Source organism: Notolepis coatsorum, assembly GCF_963971535.1.
Source record: "Notolepis coatsorum genome assembly, chromosome: 17".
Classification (NCBI taxonomy): Eukaryota; Metazoa; Chordata; class Actinopteri; order Aulopiformes; family Paralepididae; genus Notolepis; species Notolepis coatsorum.
Window position 1 is genome coordinate 109063991 of NC_140181.1, and position 21864 is coordinate 109085854.

The window sequence follows — 21864 nt, forward strand, 5'->3', positions numbered from 1 at the left end:
GAATCATGTCCTTATAGCTCTTTTTAAACTGGTTCATGTTTGTACCTACTGGTGAGAATCATGTCGTCAGCTCTTTTTAAACTGGTTCATGTTTGTACCTACTGGTGAGAATCATGTTGTCAGCTCTTTTGAAACTGGTTCATGTTTGTACCTACTGGTGACAATCATGTCGTCAGCTCTGGCTACCAAACAGAGTTAATGGGGGAAGCTCAGAGAGAGAGAGAGAGAGAGAGGTGCTGTGCTAGCTTAACGGGAGAAACACTGCATTGGAGTGATTGATTGATTGAACATTTTATTATCGGATTGCAGAATGGGTACAGTACAGCTCAATACACACAATTGTTAAGGGGATGCAGACCAGAGAAAGACTTTCGTCTTGTTTACATCAGGGTCCCCCATTTTCAATTCATCATAACGTATATGACCTACATGACATACAGATAGACAGTACTGCTACATCTATACATTTATGACATACCAGATTTACAAATACAGTACTGTTTTTTTTTCTTTTTTTTTCATGGTCCATACAAACAATATCTTGACTTCTCCTTCATTTATCTCTGCCTTCTGCAGTACAAATTGCATCAATTGTTAATAATTCTGAGTTAAAGTGCAGAAGTACAAGCACACGAGGACCCATACAGTCAATAACATCAAGCACACGAGGACCCATACAGTCAATAACATCCTATAATTCTTTTTTTCTAGACAAACAAAAACAATAACCAAAAATAACAGATAACAAAATAATATGTTAGGGTGCATCTCCAATAAATCTGCATCTACCATAAAGCAAACTAATAACAAAATAATATGTTGGGGTACATCTTCCTGACACTCAACTCCTTTTACACAAGGTTCACTTAACAATTGACCCGAATGGACATTTCTATACACCTTAAACAAATGAAGATCGTAACGGTGTAATGTACATTATCCATCTTTCCCATTTCTTCCGAAACGTATCCTGTTGCAACCTAAAAGAAAAATGTATTCTTTCCATCTTAAAAATATCATAAATAATATCAATCCGATCATCCACTGTAGGAATTTCTGTTCTTTTTTTTTAAACTTAAATTTGTATTAACATTTATAGACAAACAACACTTACACAAAAATGAAACTAACAACACAATAAGAAAGAATGCAGTGCACAAATGTTACTGGGTTACATGGTTAGTTATCTGGTTCCACTTCAGTTGTTTTTCCAGGTACTTAATACAAAGACTGATTGTGTACCGCCCTTAAACAGGTATACAAATATAATACCTACTCAAAAAAATTAAATACTGACTAAGGCATACATGTGTGATATGGGTCCAGAGACCCTCCTTGAACTTCTTTCTTCCCTTATCCTTCGCCTTTTTTTTTTTTTTATTAAATTTCTCTTTGCCTTTTGATTCACCCATATACAAACCACATCATCCCTGAATATTAATACAACACTGTTAAACAGACATAAATAATAAAGTACAAAAAACATAAAACAATTGTAATACCCAAAAAAAATTCAATTAGAAACTACTAACTAAAGCAAAAGTGTGTGACATGGGTTCAGAGACCCTCCTTGAACTTCTTTCCTCCTTTACCCTTCGCCCTCTTGTGTTGCATTTGGTTCTTCCTCTGTGATGTCGTTTTCGTTCCCTTTATAATCATCCCACTTTCCCCATCTTTCCCCAAATGTCTCTTCCTGTAACCTCAGCATGTGCGTTATTCTCTCCATATCCTGTATCTCCTCTACTATTCCTACCCATTGTGCTATTGTCGGTGGGTCTTCCTTGTACCACAGTCTCGTTATTGCTTTTCTGGCCGATATCAACATTATCTTTATTAAATACTTGTCCCCCCCCTGTATTCCCTCGTGTGTCAGGTCCCCTAAGTAAAGCACCAGTCCCGTTTGTGGTAATCCGTATCCTAATATTCTGATCATTGCCTCCCCTATCTCCTCCCAATACCCCTTCAGCTTCTGACATCCCCAGAATATGTGCGTGTGATTTGCCCCCTCCTTCCCACACATCCTCCAGCATGCTCTTTGTGTTGGTGCATATTTTCCCTTCAACTCTGGGGTTATAAAGAATCTGATTATGTTTTTCCATCCAAACTCTTTCCATATCCTCGATCCTGTTGTTGAATGTTGCACCTCACATATGTTACCCCATTCCTTCCCTGTTATTCCTATCTCCTAGTTCTCTCTCCCATTTCTCCCTTATGTAGGAATTTCTGTTCTTAACCACTTTCTAGTAATGGCTTTCCTGCTAGCCGCACTTAGTATCTGAAATATCGAGCTGGTCAAACTAGAGGTGGTGGCAGAGAGGAGGATGAGAAGGAAGCTGGCCGCTATCCTGGAGAACCCCTCCCACCCCCTCTATGAGGAGCTAGCCAAGAAGAGCACGTTCAGCCACACTCATACCCCCCCCCCCCCCCCACACACTCCCCTAACCACCTCGGCCAGTCCTTCGTGCCAGCAGCCATCAGACTTCACAACCGTGGGCATAGACCGTGTCTTAACACTTTAAAATGTTTATTCTATATTGAATAACAATCTGTTTGGTTTATTTTTTCACCAAACACGTTTAATAAACTAGTTAAATGTCTCAGCAGCATCGCTGCACCTCTGCTCTCATTGAGAACTCATCATAATAATAATAATAATAATAATAAATTATATTTGTAGTGCACTTTTCGTTCGGATCCCAAAGTGCTAATGGATCTATGGTTAATGTACATGCTATCATACAGTTATATGCAGGTGTTTTAGTAGGTATACAGAAGGATTATATGCAGGTATATACAGACATATATGGATATATATTGATTATGTGATAAATATACATAGGTATATACAGCACTATAGTACAGAGTATACTGTAACGACCCTAGTATCGGGCTCATTGGTCGGCCGGGCTGTCACTCTGCTCTCCACCAACCCGGGGCTGGCACGTGACGCTGTTGTTCGCGCGAGCCTGCGGGTTGGTGGAGGGGAGGGACAAGGGCTGAAGTGGATCAAGCCTGTTGACGGTTGTCCGGATAAAACAAAGATACAGTAAGTGATCTACAGATGCTTTCATCGTCCATTCTGTAAGTTAGCGAACGGAACAGAATGAAACAGCATCTATTCGTGTTCTTCTTGTAACATGCTGCCTAACGCGAGGGAAACCAAACGTGAACATGATGTAACGGCAGCCACTCCAAAGATAAAATGGCGATTGCTAACATGCAAGAGACACACACGGCCAGTTGCTATTGATTGATTGATTGAAAATGTTATTAACAGATTGCAGAATGGGTACAATACGAATGAATGAATGAATGAAAACTTTATTTAACAGATTGCAGAATGGGTACAATACAGTACGGCTCAATACATACAATTGTTAAGGGGATGCAGACCTGAGAAAGACGTTTGTCTTGTTTCCATCAGGGTCCCCCATTTTCATTTCATATAGACATTTATGACATACACAACATACATGACATTTATGGCATAGGGACATATAGGTATTTAGTACTGATACATTTGTGACATAAGCGGTATTCAAATATACAGTACTGTTACCCCTAGATCCTGACAGAGTATATACATATGATGGGGAGGGGACTGTACATTAGGAGGGGGTCGGTGGGTGGGAGGGAAATATACATACGGCGGGGAGGGAATATATACATGCGGTGGGGAGGAGACTGTCTATTAGGAGGTGGTGGGGGTTTTGGGCATTTACGGTGGCCAGTTTCGAATTGCAGCCTCCCGTAGGTGCTCTTTAAGAGCGGTTTTGAATGTGGGCAGGGATTCACATTCCTTTACAGCTTTGGGTAGGGCGTTCCACATTGTTGTGGCATAATTGCGAAACGTGTTTAGTCCCTTGTTTGAGCCGAATCTGGGTTTAACATGATTTGTTGAGCTTCCTCTGGTGTAGTGGTTGTGGTATTCACTGACCTTTGGGAAGTATTTTGACATGTACATGTACATGGGCTGTACAGTACAGCTCAATACATACAATTGTTAAGGGGAACATATGATGACTCCTCCCTATGTCAAAAATACAATTCCTACAATATTACACATGAAACAGCAACAAGATAGATAGATAGATAGATAGATAGATAGAACACTTTATTGCCATTTCAACACATGGTTGATTGGGATTTGTCTTAGTGCCAAACATACAGTACATACAGTATAAAAACATACAATATAAAAACACACAAGAATACATGCGATGCAATCCCCACAATAGAGAAGAAAAGGAATACTCTTACTCTTTGTTTACGTTGGCCCCCAGCTGACATGATTTCTCCTCAAACAAATCCACTGACATCTCATTTACCGCTTTTTGCAAGCTCCGCCCACGAATCCCCAACTCTCCCAATAAGGATGAAGTTGATTTAAGCATTACATCACGCGCAGGAGTCGTTTGTGAACAATAAACCATGCCTAGGGGTGGTCGTTAGACCCCCCTAGCCCTAGGCATGGTTTATTGTTCACAAATCACGACTGCAAGTGGTGTAATGCTTTTATACAACTGCCACATTCATCCAAGCTTATTGCTATACAATAAACACACATTAATCGAAGATTTATTGAAAAAACCATCCGCCAGAAAAAGTAGTTCCCACAACTACAAAAAAGACAAGTTGCCTCCATGTGGAAGCAGCTTGAAGTGCATCCAACCAACTAACACATCCAACTGTGTGTTATTGAAATGATTGAGAGAAGTTGCCTCCATGTGGAAGCAGCTTGAAGTGCATCCAACCAACTAACATCCAACTGTGTGTTATTGCATCCAACTGCCTTTCAACTAAGGCATCGAACCAACTAACACATCCAACTGCCTTTCAACTAAGACATCGAACCAACTAACACATCCAACTGCCTTTCAACTAAGACATCCAACCAACTAACACATCCAACTTTTCTTTAGTTTTTAATTATGAAGTTAGTGGTTATTGGAATGATTGATTGAAAATTGTATTACCAGATGTAGAATGGGTACAATACAGTACGGCTCAATACACACAATTGTTAAGGGGATGCAGACCTACTTTCTATAGAACTTCATTCTTAGATGCTTCTATAGAAAGTAGGTCAAACAAATTAAAAAGTTTTCTTTGCCCTATAAGAAAAAAATTGTTTTCTTCGCCCTATTTATTTTTTATTTTTTTTTAGCCTAAACTTAACCAGTTGGAAACCAGGCGTACAGTAATAAAATTAGCAATCAACCAATCAATCAATTTAATAGACCATGCTCACTTAAAACAGCGCTGCTTCTCTCTCAGTCTGACTCCCCCGCTGTTGCAGACAGGAGTGTGTGTGTGTGTGTGTGTGTGTGTGTTTGTGGGTACGCCAGCGTCGGACAGTGTGAGAGTGAACGCTGCAGTCAGTGAGAAGGAAGTAGAAATTTAAAATAAAATTGCAAATAATCAATCAATCAATCCGCGATTTTTCTTTTGTTCTAAAATGACTCATGACCCATCAATTACATCATCCAACATTGTTTAAAGGACTAAGACATTCGCCTTGACAGAATCGCTTTATATTTAGTCGTTATGATGACGCTATCAATATATCCATTTGTTAAAGATTATTGTCCGCCATCTTGTTTTTGCAGCCGGAGTGATGTGATTCGGTTGTGGGCGGGTCCTGGGACCAGGACCGTAGAATGGTCCCTATACATACGTGTAAATGGACTGTTTCAGCCAATCAGAATAGAGAAATTTGCTTGCCGTTGTATAATGTGCTATAAATCATCTGTATCATACTTCCACCGACAAACCCTAGCTTTACATCCTCACTGTTCAGTTTCTGCTGCCAAGTCTGCATATATAAACTATCACTCCATCCAGGTAACACACAACGCCATGGTTCTTCAGATATTGGTGGATTTATTTTCTCTTCAATAATCTTCAATCCACACGTCAAACTGTACAAAAGGTATATACACAATGTAACATACATAAATAATACAAGTACATCTGTAGACAGTGGCATGCCAATATGTTATATACATGATGCTAATAAAAGTAAGACAGACCTCGCTGGCCGCACATAACCGTGAGGGAATGAGCTTATGAGTCCTTATGAGAGAGGGAGAGAGGGAGAGAGGGAGAGAGAGAGAGAGAGAGGGAGGGGGAGGGAGAGAGAGAGAGAGAGAGAGAGAGAGATTCCTTAGATGCCGTAGGTGATGATGTCACACCAGGATTGTCAACACAGCTGGAAACGAGAGCAGCCCGATGGATAAAACGATATAAAGAAATGAATAGCCAAATAAATGTGAAGTTATCTTTGAACCTCTGTTTTCAAGCCTCGTCAATATACCCCCCCCCTTTCCTCACTAATGGAACTGGTGCCGCAGAGTCACGTTAGAACGTTAGCTTAGTGCAGTGCTTCTCAAACTTTTTCTGTCAGGCCCCCCTTTGGCGGACCAAAATATTTTGGGCCCCCCCCCCCCCCTCGCCCCAACAAAATAGTCATGAAATGGGCCATGTTTAAATTTATTGAAATAACACCAATATCGTGACCTTTCAAATTGGCCCTATATTTTGTTTTCAGAGCTGTCCTGGATGAAAAGCCAGCTTCACACAGATACTGTATGTGGTGCTGAATGGTATCAACACCTTAACTGCTGCATCGTGAGATACTTGGTGGGCCATGAGATGATATACTTGGTACTCAGCACCACACTATCTCTCTAGGTCAGTGGTTCTCAAACTGTGGTACGCGTACCACTAGTGGTACTTGAAAACATTTACAAAAAAGTTTTTTTACTATTTTTTTTTAAATTATTTTTTAAACATAACATCAAATTAGACACACAGGCATTAACAGTAAACATCCAGTAAAAAAATGTTTTGCAGTCAGGCCACTGAACTTAGAAGCAGGCCAGGCCAGTGTTTCTGGTTGCGGTGGCGCGATAGTTAGATAACCTAAGTGGGGAACAACCAGGAGATCACTGTGGCAGAGAGTAATGCAGTCTAAACAGTCATAAATCTTTAATTCAACTTCAGCCCTGATCATAACCATTTATTTTTAGATTTTTTGTAATGTCAGATAAAAAATCTGACATTACAAAAAATCCATCAAAATCTGTGTTGCTGCTAATCATTGACACATGCCTAGCCTGTAACAATCCCCCCAGAAAAATGTACTTTGCATTTGATATATTGAAAATATTTTACTTTTTGTGTTTTTTTTAACAATAATTTGTGATGCCATCACACAAACTGGCATTTAAAGGGTAAACATTAAAAAATTCCTGCACCAGAATGCAGGAAATGAAGTTTTTGTAACAAAATAATTGTGTGTGTGTGTGTGTGTGAGTGAGAGAGAGAATGATGGACAATTGCTTGCTGTGTGAGAGAGAGAGAGAGAGAGAGAGAGAGAGAGAGAATTAAGTACATTTGCTGAAATACAGTTCTTAATTTTCTCACTTGCTATGTGAGAATGTTAGTTATTATGTTCTCAATGCCCCTTGCATTGTATGAGTTGTGTGGAAGCGTTTGCTAGTTCTAGTGCTATCCCTTTGTACATTGTGGCTGTGTCTGACAAAAGTTAACAATACATAATGGTATTAGGAATACATTTGCCTCCTGCGTGAACTGCGCATAGCTGAATAGACTGTATTTTAACGCCGGTCATAATATGATATTATGGTGGTACTTGGAGAGCCAGCTACGTTCTCAGGTGGTACTTGGTGTAAAAAGTTTGAGAACCACTGCTCTAGGTGGTATCAGATGAGATTTCAAAGAGTTCTTCCAAGAGTTTGGATGGAGATGTGTCAGGAAGCTTTGTCTCAAGGTTTTTTTTATCCAGAGTAACTTGGTGATCCTTTTCTGTGTTTTATTAAATAATGATTTTCAGATTTTGAGAAATGGTATTTTCATGGAGAACAGTGCAGCTGCAACAGATAGCACTTAGTGATAATTTTCTGTAATTAAAAAAAAAGATTAAAAAAAAAAGAAAAAAAAAAATCTCAATGCCCCCCCTGTCATGCCTCTGCGCCCCCCCCCCCCACTTTGAGAAACACTGGCTTAGTGGCTAACGTGAGTTAGCAAACATGAGTTAGCTTAGCGGCTAACGTTAGCCCGTTGCTGGGCTAAAGCAAGTCTCCTATCAGCCTCCTTAGCCAAATTGAAATGCCAAAACTATACGGCAAGGTCCGTGAACAAGTGGAGAAAAACTCAGTACAATTAAACACTATGCAACGACCCCTGCAAACGCTGAGTGAATCGTCAAGTAACGTTAACGTCATAGCTACTGCTGTGACTTAGCTGCTCTAGTGACTAGTCTACCGGTCACAAGGTATAGTCAAAATCCATACCGTAGCGCAAATTCATACCGTTTATACCGTCCACCCCTATATGTTACCAATCTTGCGTTGATCCGATATTTTTTTTCCGCGATCGAAGCGTGTCTGTGTGGTATGTGTGTGGTGTGTCCCATTGGTAGTATCACAGCACGGAGGGACGCCCTGCTCCAAACCCCCATGATGAAAGATAATACCGATAATCTAGCGTTGATTTCAGATTGATTGTTGATCCAAGCGAGGAATGGCAACGTGTTTAGTGAATTCCACTAAAACGCGGTTTTCACATATTTTCCTGGGATTACTCAGAATCACTCAAACTATACTCATATTCAGTGGTGCAGTCGTAATATGGGAACTGCCCGGACGCACACAGAACAGATTATTATTATGCAGAATAAATAGTAGGAAACATGTTTGTATAGGAAATTACTAGTTTTAGTTTAGTTTTTGTAAATATTGCCTTGAAATAGAGAAGCTGAAAAAGGTAGCAGGATGTAGCCTTCAATATATAAAGAAATTATATTGTCAACAGATATGGTTGAAAAACAAACAATGTTTTAAATGTAATTGTAGTTACAATTTCTTTAATTGAATGAACTTAAACTAGAAAAGTAAATACAAACTAAATTAACAATGTAACTTAGTTTACAGTAGGACAGTTTCCTTCTGAAGCACAACTTAATGCCTCATCCTTGATCGTTCCAGTCGGGACCATTGTCACATAGTGAGAGGTTCCACAGCTCAAGCAAACCCCTTGTTATGCTATCGGTATCTTATTATTATGCAAAGTCTAGGTCAGTGCTTCTCAAACTTTTTCTGTCAGGCCCCCCTTTGGCGGACCAAAATATTTTGCCCCCCCCCCCCCCCCCCCCCCCCCCCTCGCCCCAACAAAATAGTCATGAAATGGGCCACGTTTAAATTTATTGAAATAACACCAATATCGTGACCTTTCAAATTGGCCCTATATTTTGTTTTCAGAGCTGTCATGGATGAAAAGCCAGCTTCACACAGATGCTGTATGTGGTGCTGAATGGTATCAACACCTTAACTGCTGCATCATGAGATACTTTGGTGGGCCATGAGATGAGATACTTGGTACTCAGCACCACACTCTGAAACTAGCTCTCTAGGTGGTATCAGATGAGATTTCAAAGAGTTCTTCCAAGAGTTTGGATGGAGATGTGTCAGGAAGCTTTGTCTCAATGTTGTCTGTAAAGGTTTTTTTTATCCAGAGTAACTTGGTGATCCTTTTCTGTGTTTTATTAAATAATCATTTTCAGATTTTGAGAAATGGTATTTTCAGGGAGAACAGTGCAGCTGTAACAGATAGCACTTTAGTACTAATTTTCTGTAATCCAAAAAACAAAAACAAAAAAAACGTTTTTTTTTTTTTTTTTTTTTTTTTTTTTTTAATAAATCTCAAGGCCCCCCCTGTCATGCCTCTACACTGGTCTAGGTGATAGAGATAAGTGCTGGCCGCCGGGTACTTGGTGCACGGCGCGACGAGTCCAGTGACAATTGTGAACGCATTTGTGTGTGCGCGTTAGGGCTGGGCGATATGGCCTCTAAATGATATCGCGATACACGATATATATCGCGATATTTTGACATTTCCTCTAAAGCACTTAAAAATGCTTGATTTAACCCTTTGATGCATACAGTCACGCCAATATGATGATTATAATAAGTCCCTGCAAAATATGTTTGCATTATTAAACCATGAAGATGCTTTAAAAAATAATTAAATGAAAATGTACTAAGAGTAGTCTACTGACACACTAATAAAAAAAAGTATTTACATCTAAGACAATTTATATAAAAACTATTGGGTGCCTAAGACTTTTGCACAGTACTGTGTTTTTTATCCACTTTAGCCAAACACACAGAAAATAATAATCACACACAAAGGGATAATGGCTTATAGCAGACTTAATGATTTTAGAATATTTCAGATAATGAAATGAAATGTTTATATCATCAACTATCCAGTTAGTATTTATACTGTAACGTTTGGCTACTTTAAATCATTGAATGTAGAGAGAGAGAGAGAGGGAGAGAGAGAGAGAGAGAGAACGCGTTTGCGTTTTGAGCGTATAAGCTGCCGTAGGCGATGATGTCACACTCGAATGTAAACACAGGAAGTTGAACACACGGAGATTTAAACTGGATGCAAGAAACGAATAACCAATAAATATGAAGTTATCTTTAAACCTCTGTTGTTAAGCGTCGTCAATATAACCCACCCCCTTTTCTCACGAATGGAACTAGTGTCGTGGAGTCCGCTTTGACCGCCTATAGCTTATTCCCAGCGGAAGAGTGCTGCCGAGTGCTTCCGCGTTTTCCCTGATTGGCTGTGACACGCCCCGCGGCATCCGCAGAGCGGAGCTCTCCCGCGGAGCTCTCCCGCGGAGCGGAGCGGCAGAGCTTGCGGCATTATGTAGCCGTAATCCCAGATGTTTTTCATTCGACGCTTAGCTCAACTGGCAGCGCTGCCTTGCTGTGGATCCTCCGTTGGTGAGTTCGATTCCCGCTGTTAAGGAGCTGGTTAAGGTTAGAGTTTGTCTTAGAGAATGGCAATATTCTTTCGGAGTTGGTTATGGTTAAGGTTAAGGTTAGGCATGGTTAAGGTTAAGGTTAGGCATTGTTTTGGAGTTGGTTAAGGTTAGAAGGGTTAAGTTTAGGCTCTGTTAAGGAGCTGGTTAAGGTTAGAGTTTGTCTTAGAGAATGGCAATAGACAGCCTATTTCCGCGCTGCAGCGCGAGGCAATAGACAGCCTATTTCCGCGCTGCAGCTCTCTCGCGCTGCCGCGGTCACATGGGCGTCATGGCCAATCAGAGAAAACGCAGAAGCACGCGACGCACTCTTCCGCTGGGAATAAGCTACACGCGTTTTGACCGCTTCCAGGGTTAGCAGCTAAGAGCTAACGCTAGTTAGCTTAGCTTATTTATGGTTTAACTTAGCAGCTAACGTTAGCCCATTGCTCGCGTCAATTATATTACATGTCATTGAAGGTCCGCGCTGGTCTGTGTAATGAAATTACAATTGCATGTAATTTAAGGTCCGTGCTGGTCTGTCTATAATGAAATGAGAGGAACGCTCTGCACTAAAGCAAGTCTCATATCAGCCGCGACGTGACAACATATACTCGATGTTCACGATATAGTAATTTACTACATCTCACGTAGAACAAGCCGCGATACATCGAGTATACTCGATATATCGCCCAGCCCACTGCGCGTGCTTGCACATCCGTGCGCGACTGCGCATACACATCCGTGCGCGATTGCACGTACTTCTGCTCAGCGAACTACTAGGATGGCGTGGTACCCCGTCCACCCACCACTGCATCCCTGCTCATTTTCACCACGGTATAAAACGGAAATGTACGGATGAAAAAATTATCTGTTTTTTTGCATGTTGACCGGAAGAAACTCACTGACAATCGACAACGTTATTAGATCCATAGCTATAATATTTAATATAGTTTTAGCACTGCAAACACGGCATTATCCCCAATTGAACAGAGCACTGGCACTGACGGCCCACAGTGCCCCCTGCTGAACGGCACTTGATGTGTTAAACTCCCACCAAATCACAATTATTGCGATTTCACCTCACAATTTCAATTTCACACAAAGACACTTTGAATTCAATCTTACACGAATAACTGAATATGTATGAAAACGATAGACTGGCTTAGCACTACGTTTCCCTTGATTGTCTAGGATTGAGTTGCTGCCGCTTCACCTTTCAGACTCTTCCATCGGTGCAGGATACACCTCTGTTACTCTTGCAAATCTCCATCGACTTCGGGGGGAATTATCCTCTTGAAGGATGACAGTCATTCATCTTTGTGTTTCTCTTGTCCTTTTGCCATTTTTGTCGGTGCTGAAGATTCAGGAGGTACTCCTTCCACCTTGTCCAAGATTCATTTGCCAAAAACTGTACCTGGCGCCATCTTTTGCAAAGGTATAGATCCTGATTCACAAATTCACCTGGAGGGGGAGATATTATACTTGACTTCATCATGAGAATGTGATTGGGCGTGAGAGTTTTAATCAACATTTTTAATTACATTTTTTTTATTAAAGTTTGCTTTGATCACAGTAACCTTTGGCAAGCTAGCTAAATTATACATACATCGGTTTTCATATAAATCAATCTTCACTATGACTTTAAAATGATGGCACGGCACGGTCTACGGAGACACAGAAAAAAAGCTACCAAATCCATTCCGAGACAATTCAGAGACTGACTAGCGTCGCGCATAACAAGTCTCAGTCTCTCTCTCTTTCCTTCAAGTAACCAAACGTTACACTATAAAAACTAACTGGATAGTTGATATAAGTTGATATATGAACTGGATAAGCCATTCTCCCTTTCTGTGTGTGTGTCCCCTTTCTATGCAAATAGTGGATCCCACCCTTAGACTTGCATTATGAGAAATGAGTCTTCTGAAGCCATCAGAACATTACCTTCCAATGTTTCTTTAGCTGCTCCTCCAACATATTTCTGAAGGAAGAACAATCTTTCTGTGGTTGGGATATTTTTTCCTCTCAAGTAGTGTCTGGAAGGACAACTTCAATGATTAAACTTGAGTGGATCCCCACTAAAGATTGTAGGCTCTGGAATGGGTACCTGTTTGCTGGCTGGGGATCTGGGGGGGAGGAGGAGGAGTACACCTGTGACCCCTGTTTCCATCAGGGGGGTCGATGTGGACATGGTTAGATAGACAGTACTGCTACATCTATACATTTATGACACACCAGATTTGCAAATACAGTACTGTTTGTGATACGAAAAGAGTCCAGAAAAGAGAGTATATACATTTGACATAGAAACTGTACATTGGAGGAGGTTGGGGGGGGGGGGGGGGGGGGGGGGGTTGGGTAGGAGGAGTGGGTGGGGGACTGAACAAGCAAAACTGTACAACTGAACAAGCAAAACTGTACATTGGAATATTGACAAGACCATACTTGGTCATTTACTGTACATTGGGGGGGGGGGGGGTTGTGTTAGGACATTTACAGGGGCCAGTTTCGAATTGCAGTCTCCCGTAGGTGTTTTTTGAGTGTTTTTGAAAGTGGGTAGTGATTCACATTCCTTTACAGCTTTGGGTAGGGCTAGGGATGGGTACCGAATTCGGTACTTTTGAGGTACCGAACCGAAACAAGTCGGTACTACCGAGTATCGAATCAAGTGAGGAAAAAAAAAAAAAAAAAAAATCTCTTATTAATTTTTTTTTAAACTTTTTTTAACTTTTTTTTTTTAACTTTTTTCTTTTCATGTCAACGTTCACACGCACAATATATGCTTACCTAGGATTTGACTTGATTCAACAACAAAGCAGTCGGAGCAATGGCAAGCCGAAAACTGTCGAAATTGTAGTTATTTGAAGTTTGGATTTTTTTTTACGACTGAGGTAAGTAAGTAAGTAAGTAAGTATTTATAAAGCACCTTTCATACATGTCATGTAGCTCAAAGTGCTGTACACAATTATAGGCATATATAACGATAAAAGCAATAAAGTCATAGTGATCAGTTAAGATCAATGTTTAAAAAAAATAATAATAATATAATAGTAACGTAAAAATGAAAATAACGTAAAAACAGTCATTTGCTTACCAGTTTGGGAGAACAGGTCCGCACAAACATTTCCGCTCAGTGGCAACTGGAAGTGCACTAAACCAATGCACTTGTATGGTAGGTAGCAATGTTTAGGTCTTATAATGCTAGTGTAGTTACGTTTTTATCAGTGGTCATAGTTGGGTCCATAGTGCTTTACCAAGTCCCATGGATCCATCAGTGGCCGTGTATTGTGTGCGTATGTACCCGTTCGCTCATGTGGTCAGTGGCCAGAGTTGGGTCCACAGGACTTATCCAAGTCCCATGGACCCATCAGTGGCCGCGTCTTGTGGTAGAAAGAAAGAAAAAGAAAAACGTATAAAGAAAACAGTCTAAAGTTTGAAAGTTTGGGAGGTCCGCAAAAACACGCCTTCAGCTCAGAAGCTGAGGCGTGTCAAAAACTTTTGAAAAACTGGAGGCGTGTCTCCTATTGTACCCATTCCTTCATCTAAAAAGTTTGAAAGTTTGGGAGGTCCGCAAAAACACGCCTTCAGCTCAGAAGCTGAGGCGTGTCAAAAACGTTTGAAAAACTGGAGGCGTGTCTCCTATTGTACCCATTCCTTCATCTAAAAAGTTTGAAAGTTTGGGAGGTCCGCAAAAACACGCCTTCAGCTCAGAAGCTGAGGCGTGTCAAAAACTTTTGAAAAACTGGAGGCGTGTCTCCTATGTACCCGTTCCTTCATCTAAAAAGTTGGGTCCACAAGGCTTATCCTAGCCTCATGGATCCATCAGGTTTTTCCAAGCCATAACTATTTGTAAGCTAGACTGTATAGGTACGTTTTTAATTTTCCTTTAAAAATGTGTATAGAGCTGGCGTTTCTGATGTGTGTTGGTAGTGTGTTCCATAGTTTTGGGGCATAGTTGGCAAATGCCATACTTCCTATCCTTTTTTGGTTTCTGGGCGTGTCTAGTAAACCTGTAGTGGATGACCGTAGCGTTCTTGAGGGCAGATAACTAACTAGGGAATTTGCTATGTATTTTGGGCCTTGCTCATTAAGAGCTTTATATGTTAGGAAAAGGACCTTAAAATCAATTCTATGAGTTATTGGAAGCCAGTGCAGAGTGGCCAGGACTGGAGTGATATGTTCTCTTCTCCTTGTATGAGTTAGTAATCGAGCTGCAGAGTTTTGGATAAGCTGAAGCTTCCCAATGGTTGCTTTGGGAAGACCAGTGAACAGTGCATTACAATAGTCAAGCCGACTTGATACAAAAGCATGAATAAGTTTCTCTGCATCCTTTTTATTTACGAAAGGTCTTACTTTCGCTATGTTTCTTAGGTGGAAGAATGACGTTTTCATGGCCTTATTTATATGAGACTTAAAGGTCAGGTCTGAGTCCAAGATGACACCTAGGCTTGTAACCTCAGTCTTTACATAGGATGACAGACTCCCCAGGTTTTTACAAAGCACTTCCCTTTTCGCTTTTGGGCCGATCAATAGGATTTCGGTCTTGCTTTCGTTTAATTTTAGGAAGTTATTGTTCATCCACTTGTTTATTGCTAACAGACAATTTGTAATGGACTGTATGGCTGTAGTGTTATTTGGTTCTGCGGAGATATATAGTTGTGTATCATCAGCATAACTATGGAAGCATACATTGTGGTCTCGAATGATGTCCCCGAGGGGCAGCATATATAGTGAGAAGAGTAATGGACCAAGGCAGCTTCCTTGTGCGACTCCAAAATTGCTGTCATGTTCCTCGGATACATTGTCTCCAAGCTTAACATAGAACCTTCTCCCCTTAATGTATGTTATGAGCCAATTTAGTACATGATCGGAAAAGCCAACCAGTCTTTCTAGACGACTGATCAAGATATTATGGTCAATCGTATCGAACGCTGCACTAAGGTCCAATAGGACAAGAATTGAGACTTTGCCAGCATCGGAGTTTAGCCTGAGGTCGCTAACTATTTTGGTAAGGGCAGTTTCAGTGCTGTGATTTGTTCTGAAACCTGATTGTAGTTCCTCCATGATGTTATTATCTTTGAGAAAGGAGTTTATTTGTACTGAGACTATCTTTTCTAATATCTTGCTGATAAATGGAAGGTTCGATATTGGCCTATAGCTTTTTAGTTCGTTTACATCTAAGTTTGTTTTCTTTAGTAGTGGTTTTACTACAGCTGTTTTAAATGCATCTGGAAAAGTGCCTGTTTGAAGAGACATATTTATGATTTCAAGGACATGATTTGAGACACTATCAAACACCCGCTTGAGAAATGCTGTTGGTATAGGATCGAGGCAGGAGGTGGCGGAATTACACTCAGAGACAATCTTACAGAGGTCAGGTAATGTAATACATGTGAATTCCCCCATAGTTATCTCAGGTGGGGTTTCACTCATAGCCAGATCCATATCAGCGGTAATGCTTGCTCTAATCAATGATATTTTTTCATTAAAGAAAACTGCGAACTCTTCACATTTTGTGGCTGATTGCTGCGGTATATGGGGGGGTGGTATGTTAATCAGCCGGTCAATGGTGGAAAAAAGTACCCTGGAGTTACCCATATTTTCTGAGATCATTTTGGAAAATTATTCCTTTCTCGCAAGTTGTATTGCCTTATTGTATGCGCCCATGGCGTCTTTGTATAAATTAAAGTGAGCTGTGAGTTTGAGTTTCCTCCATTTTCGCTCGGCTATCCTACATTTTCTCTTGTTATCTTTAACATTGGTTTTATTTAGCCATGGAGAGATTCTATCAGTTTTTACCTTTTTAACCTTTAGAGGGGCAACAGTATCTAACACAGTTGACAAGGTGCTGTGGAAGTTTTGCACTTGCTGATTTAAGGAGGATTCACTGCATTGGTCGTATGATTTCATCATACTAGAGAATTTTGCTTCAGCTCTAGCGTCCAGAAGCCTTCTGTGAACTAGGAATTCGCTTCTGGTCTTATGTAATATTAGGCTTGTACCATAGAACACACAATAATGGTCAGAAATTGGAATTTGTTTTACTGATATATTCTCAATGTTTAGCCCTGTTGTTATTAGTAGGTCCAGAGTGTTGCCATGTTGGTGGGTGGCCTCGTGAACATGTTGCATCAGTCCAAAACTGTCCAGTAGGTTCAGAAACTCACAACCCCTGGGGTCATCCTTTTTGTTGATATGAATATTTAGATCTCCATTAAGAATGATTCTATCATACCTGGTAATGCAGATCGATATGAGTTCTGAAAATTCCTGTATGAAGAGTGGCGAGTACCTTGGTGGTCGATACAATGTCACACATATTACTGGCATTTCTGTTTTCAATACAATAGCAAGGTATTCAAATGATAAAAATGTTCCCAGGTCAATATCATTGCACACAAATTGAGTGGAGATGATTGCTGCTATTCCTCCTCCCCTCCCACTCTGTCTGTTTGATTGATAGAATTTAAAATTGGAAGGGCAGGTCTCAATCAGTGTTGCTACACCAGTGATATTGTCTAACCATGTCTCTACTAAAAACATACAATGTACACCATGTTTTACTATGAGTTCATTTATCAGAAATGATTTTTGTTTCAGCGCTCTAACGTTGAACAGTGCTAGTTTTAGCTGTACGGGTTCTGTAGTGGGGTGTGAGATAGTCTGTGGTTGAACACTGATATTGATAAGGTTAGATTTACATATGGGACGTGATAATGAGTAATTGATTAGTCTTTTGGTGATCAGAATCGGGATGACACTCAACGTGTTTTTTTGTAGTTTAGGCTGCTTCTGTATATAGTCTACAGAGCTAGATATGGTTGGTTGTCAGGCCAGTGATGCTATACTTTGTATGACGTTATGTATTAGCACATTTACCCCTGATATGTTTGGATGGATGCCATCGGGTCTGTAATGGTCTTTCCTGGACCAGAGCAGATCAAAGTTATTTATATAGCAAAGTCCTATAGTAGTACAGTGGGTCTGTAGCCATTTGTGCAACCAGAACAGACGGCTAAATCGCTCAGATCCACGACCTATGGATGGAATGGGGCCAGACACAATGCATATTTTACCCAGGCTTTCAATAGTGAGTATTAGTGATTCAAAGTCAAAGTAGGTAAATTACATTTCTTGAGACTAAAGTACCGAAAAAAGGTACCGTTGGGTACCGGTATCGATTCACAGGTACCGGTACCGGTATCGGTTCAAATGTGAAAGGTACCCATCCCTAGGTAGGGCGTTCCACATTGATGTGGCATAATTGCGAAACGTGTTTAGTCCCTTGTTTGAGCCGAATCTGGGTTTAACACGATTTGTGGAGCTCCCTCTGGTGTTGTGATCGTGGTATTCACTGACCTTTGGGACATGTACATGGGTACCTTGGTCGTGTAGTGTATCTTGTAGACCAGGCCCATTGCAAGTTGCTGTACTCTGTCGTCTACTCTAAGCCATCCTAGGTTGTCAAAGTGGGCAGGGGTGAGGTGGGTTCTAGGAGTAAGGTCAAGCAGTAGTCTGACCAGTTTGTTTTGAGATGTTTGTAATTTAGTTTTTAGCGCCTTTGAGGTTTGCTCAACTTGTGAAAACTCACGTTACAAGTAAAATGCACCACATTAAATGAGGTAATACATCAATCACAATATTACAAATAATAAATGCATGTGCCCAAATAAATCAAAGTTAGAACTTTGAATGTTTGTTATAATCATGCTGTTTTAGAAGCGCAGTGCAGACTGAGACTGACGACGAGAGAACTATCCTACATGTCTGATCAGTACATAGAACTATCCTACATGTCTGATCAGTACATAGAACTATCCTACATGTCTGATCAGTACATAGAACTATCCTAAATGTCTGTGATCAGTACATAGAACTATCCTACATGTCTGGGATCAGTACATAGGACTATCCTACATGTCTGTGATCAGTACATGATGAATTGAAAATGGGGGACCCTGATGTAAACAAGACGAAAGTCTTTCTCTGGTCTGACTGCATCCCCTTAACAATTGTGTGTATTGAGCTGTACTGTATTGTACCCATTCTGCAATCTGTTAATAAAGTTTTCAATCAATCAATCAATCAATCACATATAACTATCCTACATGTCTGTGATCAGTACATAAAACTATCCTACATGTCTGGGATCAGTACATAGAACTATCCTACATGTCTGTGGTCAGATGGCATGGTGTTTGTACTATTCCTTTAATACCCTTTTTGGTGCTAGCAGACTGTCCATCTCCTCTAGTGCATGATGAGCTGATTTGATTAGCTCTCTCGGGGACATTTGATCAAGCGGGTTGCTGGTGGCCATGATGGCCATGTCTGGGGACAGGACGCCTTGTGCTCGTGCTTGTATCATGAGTTTGATGCCCTTGGAAGTCACTAAGGCATGACGTAGGTTTGCTGCTAGAAGCCTCGAACCAAGGCGGTTTGGGAAGAATCCATTCCTCTGAAAGCGTTCAGGATTATTCCAGAACACATTAAAATTGTCAATGAAATTCAGTCCGTGTGTAATACAGGCAGATTCTAACCATGAATAAAAATTTAGGAGTCGACTAAAGGCTTCTTGTCCTCTGCGATAGCATGCAATTGGTCCACTGATGGATACATCCTGATATTTGTCTAGTGTGTTCATTAAACGTGTGAAATCGTCTTTCAAAGTCTCTGTGCCAGTCTTCTTTCGCAGGATGTCAAACTATCCAGAGTGAATGACAATTTTTGTTATGCCCGGTCTTATGAGTGTTGGAAGTATTTCGGCCAGCTCTTTCACAGATGTATTGTCTAGACAGATATTTTCTGTGTTTGCCATCTCCACATACCTTGTTTTGGAATCTCCAATCAGTATGCAGTCTGTTTTCTGTGTGAGGTTAGCATTTTTCTTTCCAACAGTTTTGGGGCCGTTTGTTTTTGGGCTAGGCCTAGTCTGCCGGTTCTTACCACAGTCCTGTGGCCTTGGTGAAGCCTCGCTAGCCTTCTCAATAGCCGGCATGTTAACGCTGGTCCTGTACCTTCGGCGTTGGCTACCGCAACGTTCTCCTCGGCACATGGTAGTCTCTTCGCTGTTAGCCGTTAGCTCGGTCTGGGTCGTGTTTGCTAGCCGTGTCGCTCGTGGCTCTGTTTTCCTCGTCGTCTCGTCGTTAGCGTGTGCTCCGATGTGCCGGCTGTTAGCTTCGCTAGCATTAGCGTGAGCTCCGGCATGCAAGCTGTTTGCTTCGCTAGTGTTAGTGTGAGCTCCGGTATTCCTGCTATTAGCGTCGTTAGCGTGAGCTCCGTTCCGCTCGCTGTTTGCTTCGCTCGCGTCGTTAGCCACGCTTCTATGTCTCTTTGCTTTTGGTGTTGATATGCGTGTTTCCGAGAGTAGGTTGAAACTATTTCCTGGCGGTACCGGGGGCGAGGTCCTGGTTCGTTTATTTCTCCTTTTATCCTTGACGGTGGTCCACTGCTTTGGTCTAGCTCCTTGCTTGTGCCAGGGACCGTCTTTTGGGGGGTGCTGTTCTGTAGCTAGCCTAGGCCAGGTCTCAATAATGGTATCGTTGGCTATATTTGTAGTAGCTTCAAAAATAGAGTCAATGAGTCGCTCATCCTGTTGGATTTGGTGCAGGATAGAAACTCGAGCCTCCAGCTCTAAAATCCTCTTACTCATCCTCATGCAGCTAGTACATTCTGTGGGAGAGCCGAGTCCCGGCATCTTCTAAGCTAGGTGCTTAGCTGGTGATGGTGGGTCTTGTTTTCTTTCAGCCGGGGTCTTTATGAAGTAAATATCTTTGCCTTCAGCAGTGCCCGATATAGTCCTTTGTGTGTAGCTGATAAGACGGAGACTTCTTCATCTCGCTGGTCCTCCCACGGAGAGATCTCGCTACTCTCCTTTCGGCGAAGTACTGCGGTCATAAATCTAAATAAATAAATTCACAGTTCTGGAGAAGTACCATAGGAACTGGGAGTTAACATACAGAGTATTTAGAGTTGAAAGGGCTATAATAAATCATTAAGGTAGCGATAGGTAGAAAAACACGGAGCGACAGTGAAAAGCAGCTTGCATAGCAGAAGCAGGAAGTATTTAGTATCATACTATTACATAGTATCATTGAACTGTTTGTTTATTAATTGATTATTCAATGTGTAAATGTTTATAGTGGACATATTTTAATTAAACGTATATTATATACTCTATACTTCTAAATTGCACTGAATGTTTGTGTAGTTATCTTTCTTCCAGCATGACTGTCTGTAAAAAAAATTATAGGCAATGAATAAAGATAATTTGATTGATTGAAAACTTTATTAACAGATTGTAGAATGGGTACAGTACAGTACAGCTCAATACACACAATTGTTAAGGGGATGCAGACCAGAGAAAGACTTTCGTCTTGTTTACATCAGGGTCCCCCATTTTCAATTCATAATAGTTGCTATATGACAAATGATATATGACAAATATATCAACAAAATAATAATAATTGTGTCTTATTACTGGATCTTGTAAACAAGTCACAGTATAATTGTAATGTCATGCTTTTCTAGTGTTTTACCTAGGCTACTCTATCACTGCACAGAAATTAGTAATTTTCTTTTGAAAGTGGTCATCAATGGTTACAGGCAGCCATACTGAAAGAAATATAATGACACAAACATTCCGTGCAAGGCCTCTATTGGGTAAAAAAAAGGACATTAAAGGCAATTCGAAACTGGCCCCCTCCAATGTACAGTTCCCCCAACCCCCACCGAACCTGTGTATTGAGCTGTACTGTATTGTGCCCATTCTGCAATCTGTTAAATAAAGTTCTTTCATTCATTATTTCCATCGTTGTCCCTGGAGTAAACGTTACGTTACCTCGTTCGTCGTCTGTGTAATAACAAAGCCAACACGTCGTAGTCTCTTATCACCAGGGCTCGCCTTCTCCTTCGGCATTGTCTCACTCTTCTCATTTGAAGAATGAAACGGTCTCTGCCTCGCTGTCTCGTCTGCTGCTCATATTGTGCGCCTTCTTGAAAAATGTGTAGTTGCTGGAAAAACCAAA